Genomic DNA, 13,906 nt, shown 5'->3' on the forward strand with positions numbered 1-13,906 from the left:
TATTGGATGTCCATAGCCTTTCATAGTCTTCTCTTAACTTTCTTCTTATACCTTTCTCCCAGTCTCATAGTCTTCCATCTAGTGACATTGATCTCCTCAATATTTCACAAACAAGACACCCCATCTCTCTCCTCCAAGCAGTTTTTTCTGGCTATCCTGTAGACCTAGAATACTCTTCCTTGGCATTTCCTCTAACTTCCTGTCCTGTTTTTTTTCAAATCCCAATTAAAAACCCATCTTCTACAGGAAACCCTTCCCAATTCCCCCCCCCCTTTTTTTTCCCAGGGCAATGAGGGTTAAGTGACTTGCCCAGGGTCACACAGCTAGTAAGTGTCAAGTGTCTGAGGCCAGATTTGAAGTCAGGTCCTCCTGAATCCAGGGCTGGTGTTTTATCCACTGCACCACCTAGCTCCCCCTACCCCATCCCTTTTAATTATAGTGTTTTCTTAAATATTTTTTTTCTGTATATAAATTGTTTGTACATATTTATTTTCTTGTCTTTCCCTTTAGATTGTGAGATCCCTGAGGGTAGGGACTGACTTTTGCCTGCTTTATAAATGTTTATTGACTGACAGGACATGCTCAAACAGAGGTTTCTAGTAGGAATCCATATCTAAGGTAATCCATATCCTTTTTCTGTGTTAACAATTTGATGGGAAATGGCAGAAAAAGAACATTTATATAAAGAAAACTGATAACCTCCCAGATAAGATGTTGAAGAGAAACAAAAGAGTAGTTTGAAGAGTTAATGAATGTTCTGAGAGGATTTGAAGGCAGAGCATTGACAAGTAATGATGCTGCAAGGAATTGTGGTCGTTTGGTCAATTAAATACAGGAAGAAGGGCGGCTAGGTGGTACAGTGGATAGAGCACCAGCCCTGGAGTCAGGAGTACCTGAGTTCAAATTCGGCCTCAGATACTTAATACTTACTAGCTGTGTGACCCTGGGCAAGTCACTTAACCTCAATTGCCTCAAACACACACACACACACACACATACACAAAATATATATTTAATATTTGTTTAATATCTATTTAAGAGGAAGAAATTTAAGGAATATAAATCAAATAAGACTTTGAGGTTTATGAGATTAAATAAGGTCTGTTTGGGTCATACTTGACAGAAAAGTGGAATTTTTTAGCTTTGACTCTTAACTTAAAGAAGTCATTGACACCAGAAGCCTCTGATTTGAGACAATGGAAGTTATAGAAAGAGAGGGAAGAAGTGGTAGGAAGAAATATATAGAAGAAACAGGAGAATAAGCTGAGTTAAAGAGGAATCATAAAGGAGTTGTTTCCAGCTGAGACAGCTGACTGGAAAATAGATATTGTTTTGCTTTTGTTGTGGTTATTTGTCCTTCAAAGAGGACCAATGACATCACAGATAAGTCTTGCCTTGGTGTGAATCAGATTTTAGTGAGGCAGAGTTACACAAATTTGTCAGCCTCACTCTCTCTTCCTGAGTCATCAAAATTCAGTGACAGGACAAAAGTGAAGATGACTGGCCATGGCCCAGGATGAAATAGATGACCTCGGCATCCTCCATGTCTGACCAAGCTCTAAGCACTCCACAGTGCCTGATTCATGCTGATTGGCTGAAGAAAGAGAAATGCTGATTGGAGGTGAGTTGAATCCTGCTGTTGTGTGCCGAGCTGTGTGAATGCTATCTATGGCCTGAGAGAGGAGAAATCTGTCAGGGGTGCCTAATTGCCCATTACTGCCCTCCGTGGTAGAAACAGATAGGGAAAGATAGGCTTACATCTGTTTTGCTCAATGTCCTACTAATTGGAGATAAAGGCTTTGCATTACAAGGCACTCATTAGAGCAAAGAGAGGCCAGTTGAGTGTTGAATTGACTGGGCTTGTGCATTGCCTAGAGCCAACCTTAAGAACTTTTCAGTTCTTTGGCTTCAGGAAAGCTCTAGTCACAGTATAAATACAATTTTTATGTACCTATCTGTGTATCTGTTACTGTAACATATGTATGTATGTGAATATACGCATACACACATATATTTGTGTGTGTATTTTTTCAAAGAGAGTATAATTTAGGGGTGGTTGTAAGCTAAAGAAGCCTGCCACTACTTTATTGGCCCAAGAGCAGACGAGAACAGCTTTGCCCAGCAGGAGAGCAATGAGGACCAATAGGGACCAGAAGCTAACTGGCTCTAAGTGAATTTTTTGTGGTGCAAATTGTTCCTGAAGGGACCAAGAACATTAAGGCTTCTAGTCCTCAAAGAGTTGCAAGTTGTGTATTTCCCTCTCCCCCATGGACATGAGCAGATGGTTGACGCAGTCCATAGAGTGGTGACCATGGTGTCAGGAAGATTTGAGTTCAAATCAGGCCTCAGACACCACTTGCTTTGTAACGCTGGGCAAGTCACTTAATTTTTTTTTTTTTTTAGTGAGGCAATTGGGGTTAAGTGACTTGCCCAGAGTCACACAGCTAGTAAGTGTTAAGTGTCTGATGCCGGATTTGAACTCAGGTACTCCTGACTCCAGGGCCGGTGCTCTATCCACTGCGACACCTAACTGCCCCGTAAGTCACTTAATTTTGTTTGCCTTGGTTACCTCATCTGCAAAATGAACTAGAGAAGGAAAAGGATCACTCCAGTATCTTTGCTAAGAAAACCCCAAAGAGGATCAGGAAGTCAAACACAACTGAAACAACTCAACAACAACTACATGGACATTTTTGCATTGCTGGGAAAGCATGGCCCAGATTTATGGGTGGACTGTCATATTTGATTATGCCTGCTTTTTGCTTTTTTTTTTTTAAGCAATGGGTTTTTTTTCTTTTCTTTTCTTTTTTTTTAGTGAGGCAATTGGGGTTAAGTGACTTGCCCAGAGTCACACAGCTAGTAAGTGTCAAGTGTCTGATGCCGGATTTGAACTCAGGTACTCCTGACTCCAGGGCCGGTGCTTTAACCACTGCGCCATCTAGCTGCCCCAAAAAGCAATGTTTTGATTATTATTGCTTCTGCCTTTTCCTTTAGTAAATATTTATGTTTGAGTCAATTGTGGGTGTTACTGTGACTGGTGTAAATAGATAGGCTATCAGTGGGGATTCAGGAGCTATAGAGGTGAATAGGAGTATATTTGCCCCACTCCAACCCAAAGACATACTTCTAGGACCTTGAGGGCAATTGGGAATAGTACATGCATGGCAACCCCCTGGTCATATATATTCCCTTCTCTCCACTAGTACACCTACAAGATTCTTCAAACCTGTCACATCTTGCTTAGACTACAGCCTCGAGATTCTCCTGACTCTGATCCATTCTCCACTTAGACTGGAACATTTCTCACACTGCTCCCCTTCCCCCAACCAGTTCTATCCTACTACTTCCAGGATCAAAGGGAAACTTTGTTTCTTTGTTTGGCATGGAAGGCTGTTCCTACCTTACTTGACTTTCCTTCACAAAATCAGCCACGCTGGCTGACTTGCACTTTCCCACACAGGACACTCCAACTCTTATCCTTTGCTTTTACACTAGTTATCCGTGATGTTTGGAATATTCAATTTCTCTAGCTTCCTTCAAGATTTATCTCAAATCTCAACTACTCAAAGGAGTCTTTCCCAGTCCCTCCAGATGTTTATGCCTTACTCTCTTCAAGGGTCTTTCATCTACTTAATGTCCTATCTCAACATTGTTGTTTAGTCGTTTCAGTCATGACTCTCTGTGACCCCCTTTTTTTTTCAGGGAGGGAGGGTTCTTGGCAGAGATACTAGAGTGATTTGCCATTTTTCCTTCTCCAGCTAATTTTTACAGACGCAGAAACTGAGGCAAACTGGATTAAGTGATTTGCCCAAGGTCACACCCCTGTTAAGTGTGTGAAACGAGATTTGAACTCAGGAAAATGAGTCTTCAAGCCCAGTTTTATCCACTGCACCACCCAGCTGCCTCAATCTTTTTTGTTTTTTGTTTATTTTTTTATTTTTAGTGAGGCAATTGGGGTTAAGTGACTTGCCTAGGGTCACACAGCTAGTAAGTGTCAAGTGTCTGAGTCTGGATTTGAACTCAGGTCCTCCTGAATCCAGGGCCAGTGCTCTATCCACTGCACCACCTAGCTGCCCTTGCCCCTATCTTAATATGGTTGTTTGCATTAGAATGTAAACTCTTTGAGGGCAAGGTTTGTGGTTTTGCCTCTTTTTTTTTTTTTTTTTTTTTTGGTGAGCACAGTACTTAGCATGGTATCTAACACAGGGTTAAGTGCTTAAATGCATACTGACTGACTGAACTACTGACCTGTATTCCCATTTTCCTACAAAATGGGGGGTCCTCTCTCTTAGCAATCTCATCATCTTTCAAGGGTTCAACCATCACATCTATGTACACCTATGAGGATCAGATCTATATCCCTAGCCCAACTTTCTTCTCCTGTATCACCGTCTATCTCCAACTGGAAATCCCCCAGGTGTCTCAAACTTAACATCTCCTAAAAAGAACTATTGTGAATGAGATATATCATCCACAGGAGTAGAATGGAAGAAATGAAAACAAGCAGCAAGAAGGGCACAGATAAGATTTTGTACTGTAAATTTGTAGCTAAGGAGACAGAGATCTGGAAATCAGTTTGATTTTCTTTTTTCTTTTTTTTTTTTTTTTGTTTCCTTCAATAGTCAGGTATCAGGAGTGGAGAAATTAGATACTGGGGCTTCCTCTGAAGGATGGGAGCTAAAGAAAATCAGAGAGTCAAGGGATCATAGGGTAGGGAATAATATATATGGAGTTGTTGGTTGGAACCAAAAAACTCTTCCAATACTACCCTTGTCCAATACTACACCCCCAAAACTGAGTCCCTCTTTAGGATTACAAATCACTCAGTAATAACTTAACTCCTGTTGACCTCCCTCCTTTTTAAACTGTACTAAGATTGTAATTACAATATATATTAAAATGTTTTACTAATGGTTAGTTAAATTGCCACCTATGTTACTAAATTATCAGTGCTGTAAGTGTTAAACATGGAGCAGTAATTGAAGTAAAGGTTAATTTTGAGAGGAAAAAATAGTGTAGCATAGCATAGCTTTCTGTTGTTGAAAATTTTTATCTATTTATTTGTGATTTTTTTCTAGAAATCCCTTTTATTGTTTTGTTTTGGAGTTTTTTGTAGGCAATTGGGGTTAAGTGACTTGTCCAGGGTCACAGAGGTAGTAAAAATTTGAAATCACATTTGATATCAGGTTCTCCTGACTCCATGGCCAGTGTTCTATCCATTACACCACTTAGCTGCCTCTAGAAATACTTTTTTAAAGTAATTTTTATAGCTTATTATTTTTATTTTTCTAGTACAATTTTTTAAATCTCTCCCTCCTACTGCCCTTCAGTGAGCATTTTTTTAATCCCCTAAAACAAATCTCTCAATATATATCTTCATAGGTTGGCAAAAAAATTCCTACACCAATCATGTCCAAAACTGTCTGTCTCTACATTTTAAGTTCATTCATTACCTCTCTGTTAGGAAGTATGTGGTATGTTTCATCATCATTCTTTTAGACTCAGTTGATCATTGTACTGATTAGAGTTCTAAAGTCTTTCAAAGATGCTTTTCTCTATAATGTTAAAAATGTATAAATTGTTTTCCTAGTTCTGCTCATTGCATTCAACATCAATTCATAGACATCTTCCCAGTTTCCTCCAAAATTGCCCACTTCATCATTTCTTATGGCACAATAATATTTTGTTACATTTATATACCACAATTTATTTAGCCCTTCCCCAACAGGATGATACTACCTTAATTTCTAATTTTTGGCTATCAGGGAAAGAAAGAACTGTTAGAAATATTTTTGCACATATAAATCTTTTTGCTTTTTCTTTGATTTGGGCGGGGGGGGGGTGTGGAGGGGGGCCGGGGAGGTTAGGCCTAGTGGTGATATAGCTGAGTCAAAAAGTATGTACAATTTGGTAACTTTCTGGGCATAGTTTCTAGTTGTTTTCCAGAATGGTTAAACCAATTCATAGCTATACCAGCAGTGAATTAGTATAAATGTTCTCCTGTAGCCCATCCAACATTTGTTATTTAACTCTTTTATTATCTTTGCCCATCTGGCAGGTGTAAGGTGGAGCCTCACATATGACATTATCATTATTAGTGATTTAGAGCATTTTTTCAGGATTATTAATAGCTTAGATATCTTCCATTTGAAAATTGCCTTTTGGGGCACCTAGATGGCGAAGTGGATAGAGCACCAGCCCTGGAGTCAGGAGTACCTGAGTTCAGGTCCAGCCTCAGACACTTAACACTTACTAGCTGTGTGACCCTGGGCAAGTCACTTAACCCCAATTGCCTCACTAAAATTTAAAAAAAAAAAGAAAGAAAGAAAAAAAAGAAAATTGCCTTTAAACATCTGAATGGCTAAGTCATGAATTTGAATTAGTTCCTTCTATATCATGGAAATTAGACTTTTATCAGAGAAAGGTGTTATAAAGTTCCCCCCCCCCCAGTTAAGTTTCCTTTCTAATTGTTACTGCATTAGATTTGTTTGTACAAAAATTGTTTTAATTTTATGTTAATAAAATTGTCTATTTTCTTTTCTGATCCTATCTATTACTGGTTTAGTCAAAAACTCATTCACTAACTGAAAGATAATTTCTTCCTTGCTCTTCTAATTTGTTTATGATGTGATTTTTTTTTTTAACATCTAGGTCATTTATCCACTTGGAGATTATTTTGGAGTGTAGTGTGAAGTGTTCTTCTAAAACACTTCCTGACAAACCACAGTCCAATTTTTCCAGCAGGTTTGTTTTTGTTTTTTGTTTTTGGTTAAATAATGAGTCCTTTCTTAGGAACTGGGGTCTTTGGGTTTCTCAAACAGCTTGCTACTCTGTTTATTTGTTTGTTTGCTTTTGCATGTTATATAGCTATTCTGCTCCACTGGTTGATCTTCTTTTTTAACCAGTACCAAATTCTTTTAATTATTACTTCTTTGTAATAAAGTTTGAGGTCTGGTACTGACAGACCCCCTTCATTTCTATTTTTTTTCATTATTTCCCTTGAGATTCTTGAATTTTTAATCCTACATATGTCTCATTATTATTTTTTCTAGCTGTATAAAATATTCTTTTGAGAGTTTGGTACAGTACTGAGTAAGTAAATTAATTTGGGTAGTACTGTCATTTTTATTATATTGGCTTGATCTACTCATAAGCAATTAATGTTTCTCCAATTATTTAGGTCTGTATTTTTGCAAAGAGTGTATTCTAGTTGTATTCTATATTCCCTGGGCCAAGCTTGATAGATACACTCCCAAATATTTTATAGCATATATAATTATTTATTTATTTTTTTAGTGAGGCAATTGGGGTTAAGTTACTTGCCCAGGGTCACACAGCTGGTAAGTGTTAAGTGTCTGAGGCCGGATTTGAACTCAGGTCCTCCTGACTCCAGGGCCGGCGCTCTATGCACTGCGCCACCAAGCTACCCCTATATAATTATTTTTAATGGAACTTATTTTTCCAGCTCTTCTTGCTAGGTTCCATTAGTTATTTATAAAAATGTTAATGATTTATGTGGATTTATCTTATAACCCACAACTTTGTTGAAATCATTAGCAGACTCTCTATATAATCAGATCTGCAAAAAGTGATAATTTTCTTTTGTTTTGTCTGTTTATTCCTTTTATTCCTTTTTCTTATGTTACTGCTGTAGCTAAAATTCTGGCACTATGTTAAATGGTAGTGATAATAATAGACAATCTTGCTTTACCCTTGATCTTATTGGAAAAGGCTCTAACTTTTATCTATCACATATAATGTTTGTCCTTGGATTCTTTTTTTTTTTTTTTAGTGAGGCAATTGGGGTTAAGTGACTTGCCCAGGGTCACACAGCTAGTAAGTGTTAAGTGTGTGAGACTGGATTTGAACTCAGGTACTCCTGATTCCAGGGTCGGTGCTCTATCCACTGCGCCACCTAGCCACCCCATTGTCCTTGGATTTATAAAAATGCTGTTTACTTTATTAAAGAAAGGTTAATTTATTCCAATGATTTCTAAAGTTTTTAATTGAAATGAGTATTGAATTTTGCTGAAAACACCTTTGTTTTAATCTTTTATATTATCATGTGTTTTTATTCTTCATACTATATACACATATGTATGCATGTATATATGTGTATATATACACCCACACCCACAAATTTACTATGTTTCTCATTTTTCTTATGTTGAACCAAACCTGAATTCCTAGTATAAACTCAACCTGGTCATAATGAATAATCTTTCTAATATGGTGTTGTCTCCTATTTGCTAATATTTTATTTTATATTTTTGTATCAGTGTTCGTTAGGGACATTGATCTATCATTTTATTTCTCTGCTTTGTCCTAGTTTAGGTATTGGGGGCATATTTATATTATAGAAAGAGTTCAGAAGGATGCCTTCTTTCCTTATTATTGCAAAGACTTTTCAGAATTTAACAAAAATAGAGAAAAAACATTTCATACACATAGCTGAACACAAAAAGGATTCTATAAAAACCAAGCATCTCAATTTCGTTCTTTTTCCCCCAAAGCATATATAGTAAATTCCACATATACTTTCTCTTTTCTTTTCTTCATTTGGAGCTTGGTGCTTTATTTACAAACGGTGAAACGTTGGTCAGGAAGAGGCAGTCTTGGCTAGAATCTGGAACTGACGGTGCTGAGAGGATGGGGTGTTGGGTCCTAGCCCACATAAAGATATTTGGTCTCCCTTTAGTACCTTCTACTGTGGTATTTCTTCCCAAATGTACTCCTTCCTTCCTCCCTCCCTCCCTCCCTCCCTCCCTCCCTCCCTCCCTCCCTCCGTCTGTCCGTCTGTCTGTCCCTCCCTCAGGGCTCAATCAGCCAGATCTGGAGCTTTAGGAGATGCCCTCCCACCACAGACTCCTGGGGACAGAAGGAATCTCTGCAGAGCTTGCTTTCCCAGACTAGGATGGCTGCTGTGGAAAGACAGGCTGTGAGGCCAGAGAGGAGTTGGCTGGCTCCTGCCTTCTCTCACTGTGGAGTTATCTTGGCGGCCTCAGCCCGGATGAGGGTAATGAGGTCCTGGTTGATGAGGAAGACAAAGCGCAGGCTGGCGATCTCCACCACTGAGTTGTTGCTGAGCCGCCATTTGGAGCCACAGAGGACAGGTCGCCCATCGATGTAGATTGGCCGTCTGCCCTCATTGGCAACGAAAAAGTCGCCATTATTCTTCAGTTTGATGACACCTTGTTTTCGGGAGATCGTCCAGGCTGGCCCCTCCAGGGGCAGATCCACATCAATGTGGTTGTCCTTGGTAGTTAGGTCTGCCCAAGGTAATCTTCCTGGAACGCATCATGTAGCGCACCATGTGTTCATGCAGCATGGCCAGAGTTTGTTTATCAAAGTATGGAGAACTCATTCCTGTGATGCTGTCCACCAACACCTGCCACTTGTGCAACTCTTGCTCCAGCTGCCGAATCTCCCGTTTCTGCCGTCTGTCAGCTATTTACTCATGCTCCAGCACCTCATCCCGCGTGTCCTTGAGTTTGCTGTCATCAATCAGATCCTCCGCATCTGAGAAATTCAGCACTTGGTACCCCTTTGGCAGTGGCTGCACTGTCTGGTCCTCTAGAAGATAGTACTGCTTCATGAGCTGCCAGTGGCTCTGAAGGCCTTGGCCTGGCTGGACAAGTAGAAGGCATCAGGGTGTCTGTGCAGCAGGTCTTAGAAGGTCTCCAGGGAGGGCTGGCTGGCTGATCCCACCTTGCTCAGAAGCTGCTCCTCAGCTTTTCTGAGCAAAGCCTTACTTTGTATGGCTGCAAATGGTCTCTGGGTATAGCTGCCTCATTGCCTGATAGGCCAACTTAGAGATGACAGGATCTTACAGCAGGGTGTACCAGTGCTTCTGGACCTCTTGAAGGGTGAAGCAACAGCTAAACTTCACACCCAGGTGGACTGATGTCAGGTCATTGGTCTTCTTTTCACTGGAAGAAGGCTCACTCCCTGAACAACGCCATGGTTCCACTCCTGTGGCACCCTTGGCTCGAGTGGATGATTTTGCCAAGCTGCTCTACACCAACTCATCATCAAATTTCTTCCTTTCGATGAACCTGGAAGAGCTTCTCCACTTGGGAATAGTGCCCAAGTCTTGAGAAGAGCTTCGCTTCTGTCCAGCCAATGACTCTTCATCTTCTAAGTGGCTGGGAGTGCCAGATGCCATCAAAGATGAATCTAACAATCCCTGAGGATCTTTGTCCATCCTTCCAGTCTCTTAAAGCCAAATCAAAGGGATAGGAAGAGTCCCACAGGTTCATCCAAGGCTTCAGACAGGGTGAGTTGAGAAGCTGAGAAGGAAGTCATTCCTGGGCCCCCAGCTCCAATGCAGTATTCTCTGTGGTGAAGGCAGCAGCCACAGGCCCTCAACTGACTTTCGTGAAATACTTCCAATTCCCCCACATTTACTTTCAAAACTCTCCTAATTGACACTAATGCATTGTTGGTGGAGCTGTGAACTGTTCCAACCATTCTGGAGAGCAATTTGGAATTATGCCCAAAGGGCAATAAAGCTGTCCATACCCTTTGACCCAGCAATACCACTTTTGGGTCTTTTCCCCAAAGAAATCATGGAAAGGGGCAAGGGACCCACATGTACAAAAATATTTATAGCTGCTCTTTATGTGGTGGCAAGGAATTGGAAGTTGAGGGGATGCCCATCAATTGGGGAATGGATAGACAAGTTGTGGTATATGAATACAGTGGAATACTATTGTGCTGTAAGAAACAATGAGCAGGAGGAATTCAGAGAAACCTGGAGGGTCTTGCGTGGGCTGATGATGAGTAAGATGAGCAGAACCAGAAGAACATTGTACATAGTATCATCAACACTGAGTGTTGATCTACTGTGATGGACTATATTCTTCTCACCAATGCAAAGGTACAGAAGAGTTCCAGGGAACTCATGATAGAAGAGGATCTCCAAATCCAAGGAAAAAAATAAAAAAGAACTGTGGAGTATAGATGCTGAATGAACCATACTATTTCTGTTGGTTTTGGTGCTGTTGTTTTTTCTATTTTGAGGTTTGTCATCATTGCTCTGATTTTTCTCTTATAACATGACTAATGCAGAAATAGGATTAATGTTATTATGTGTATATATATATATATATATATAACCTATATCAGATTATCTGCTGTCTAGGGGAGGGGGGGAGGGAGGGGAGGGAGGGAGAAAAATCTGAAATTGGAAAGCTTGTATAAACAAAAGTTGAGAACTATCTTTACATGTAATGGAAAAAAAGAAAGAAAGAAAGAAAGAAAGAAAGAAAGAAAGAAAGAAAGAAAGAAAGGAAGGAAGGAAGGAAGGAAGGAAGGAAGGAAGGAAGGAAGGAAGGAAGGAAGGAAGGAAGGAAGGAAGGAAGGAAGGAAGGAAGGAAGAAAGAAAGGAAGAAAGAAAGAAAGGAAGGAAGGAAGGAAGGAAGAAAGAAAGGAAGGAAGGAAGGAAGGAAGAAAGAAAGAAAGAAAGAAAGAAAGAAAGAAAGAAAGAAAGAAAGAAAGAAAAAACCTCTCCTAATTGTCTGTGCTTCCTTTTGTACTTCCTTCTATTCCCCCTGTCCATTAAAAAAAAGTTCCAATGCCCTTGTTTTTTGGGCATCGTTATTGCCAAACTCTACTCCTCCAGATCCTATTCCTCAGAAAACACAGAGAAAGAAAAAAGAAATCTTGCAATAAATAAGCATAGTCAAAAAATTAATCTACACCATGGCCATATTAAAAATTGCATATGTCTCTGTTGTGTCCATCATTTCTTTATCAGGAGGTGGATAGATAATATGCTTCATCACAGGCCCCCTGGAGACATGGTTAATCACTGCACTGAGGTCTTTCAAAGAAATTGTTCTTTACAATGTTGCTGTTCTTGTATACATAGTTTTTCTGATTCTGCTCCCTTTGCTTCAGCTCATACCACCTAGGATTCTCTGAAATTTCTTTTGACATTTTATGGTACAGTGCTATTCCATTGCTGTTTGTTTGGAAATTCTCAGCAGCGTTTTTTTTTTTTAACATGATGATGTTCATGATGATGAAATAGACATTTGTTATGGGGTAATACCATACAGGTTTGGTTTTTAAAAATAATAATTATTAATTGTTCTACTATTAATTATTGATAGTATTAATATTATAAGAGTTAAATTATTATAAAATCATAACCATATTGATAATATTATTGTGAGAGTCAAGGTGCCATCCTCTGCTGAGAGGGACATTGTGAGAACCAGGGTGGCTCTGCCCTGAGGAGAAAGCATGTGACTTGGCGTCTGGAAGTTATGTCTATAGAACCGCCTGTAGTCATGTAAATCAAAGCTACCAGCCAATTAGCTTGGAGCTGTGTGTGTGGACGGCCCTGCTTCCTGTTTCACAGACAGGTTCTGGAAGAAGCCGCTGAGGATCAGCTCATTTTCCTCCTGGTCTTCGGCGTGGTGGCAGAACGTCACGTGGGCTGCTAGGGAAAGGCAAGGTTTTCTCTCTGGCTATACTGAATAGATCTAAGCTAGGGTTTTTCATTCTATAAGAGAGCTTTTCTCACTCTTTCTCTCTTTACTAACTTCTAATACACTTGGATAAATACTTAAAAGCCTAAACTCTTGCTGAATTTATCAGTAAATCTTAGCTAGTTTCCCCCCAAAACTGGCGGTGGTGGGGTGTCAAGTAAGGACCCACATTAGATTTTAACATAACATTATCAACTAATGTTATAGATTATAGTTTGTTAGTATTAATTGTATATTATTATTAATTAGATTTTGTCATATTACATTATTAAACATATTATTTACATTAAAAAATCACAAGTAAAAGGAATCAATAAGTACTGTACAGGATGCTCTGAGGCCCTTTGTTATCAAGGAGTGTGCATTCTATTTAAAACAATCAAACATATGCTCATGAAGCAGGCCTTTTTCAAAACCTCACTTAAGTTCAAGGTATCTTTTCGGTTAGTATTTGTTTTAAACCATAGCTCTTACATGTGCACCTGAATTTTCCATATCTTTAGACATAGTCACTCAAAGCAAAACATTTTTTTTTGGTGAGGCAATTGGGGTTAAGTGACTTGCCCACACAGCTTATAAGTGTTAAGTGTCTGAGGCCGGATTTGAACTCAGGTCCTCCTGAATCCAGGACCAGTCCTCTATCCACTGCACCACCCAGCTGCCCCCAAAGCAAAATATTTTAACAAAATATTATAGCAAGGTAAAGAAGAGACAAATTTCCTCCCTCCCCAATATACATAAAAGGCATACTTTCCCACAGGAAATCATGCCACCAATGGAAAAGTGAACATTTGTTTTTTGTTTTTTTTAGTGAGGCAATTGGGGTTAAGTGACTTGCCCAGGGTCACACAGCTAGTAAGTGTCAAGTGTCTGAGGCTGGATTTGAACTCAGGTACTCCTGACTCCAGGGCCGGTGCTCTATCCACTGCGCCACCTAGCTGCCCCAAAAGTGAACATTTGTAACCAAGATGACTCATGCTCTTAAGGTCATGTACCTGATGGGAGAATTTACAACCTCAAAACTCTTTTGGTTGTTTCCTTGCAGAGCAGCTTATTCTATCTGTTGCAACTTCAGGGCTATGTTAACTCTTTTGTGAGTTGGCTCCACAGCTGCATTCAGCCAGCACAGCAGAAACTTCTTCAGGTCAAATCTGTCTTCTTGTGTACTCCACTTAACCCTCAGAAAAAGCACTTCCAGATGCACTTGATACTTGGACTGAGGTAAATTCATTTTCACTCACATCTGGCTCCTAGCCATTAGCACCAGGGCCATGCAGATACCCTGGAGCTTCCCTTCACCACTTGTACTACATTTTGACAACTACACTCAAGCCATTGTTCCCCTTACACAATTGAAAATTTTACTTTACAAAGTATATATGAGTGACAGCTTAGGAATATACTCAATT

At 39.7% G+C, this 13,906-nt stretch overlaps 1 pseudogene; it reads right to left on the reverse strand.

Annotated features, from left to right (window-relative positions):
* Positions 1–8,976: 8,976 nt before the first annotated feature.
* LOC122736630 lies at positions 8,977–10,295 on the reverse strand (annotated as a pseudogene).
* Positions 10,296–13,906: the final 3,611 nt, after the last annotated feature.

The sequence above is a fragment of the Dromiciops gliroides genome, chromosome 1 (genome assembly GCF_019393635.1).
Source record: "Dromiciops gliroides isolate mDroGli1 chromosome 1, mDroGli1.pri, whole genome shotgun sequence".
NCBI classification, from domain to species: domain Eukaryota; kingdom Metazoa; phylum Chordata; class Mammalia; order Microbiotheria; family Microbiotheriidae; genus Dromiciops; species Dromiciops gliroides.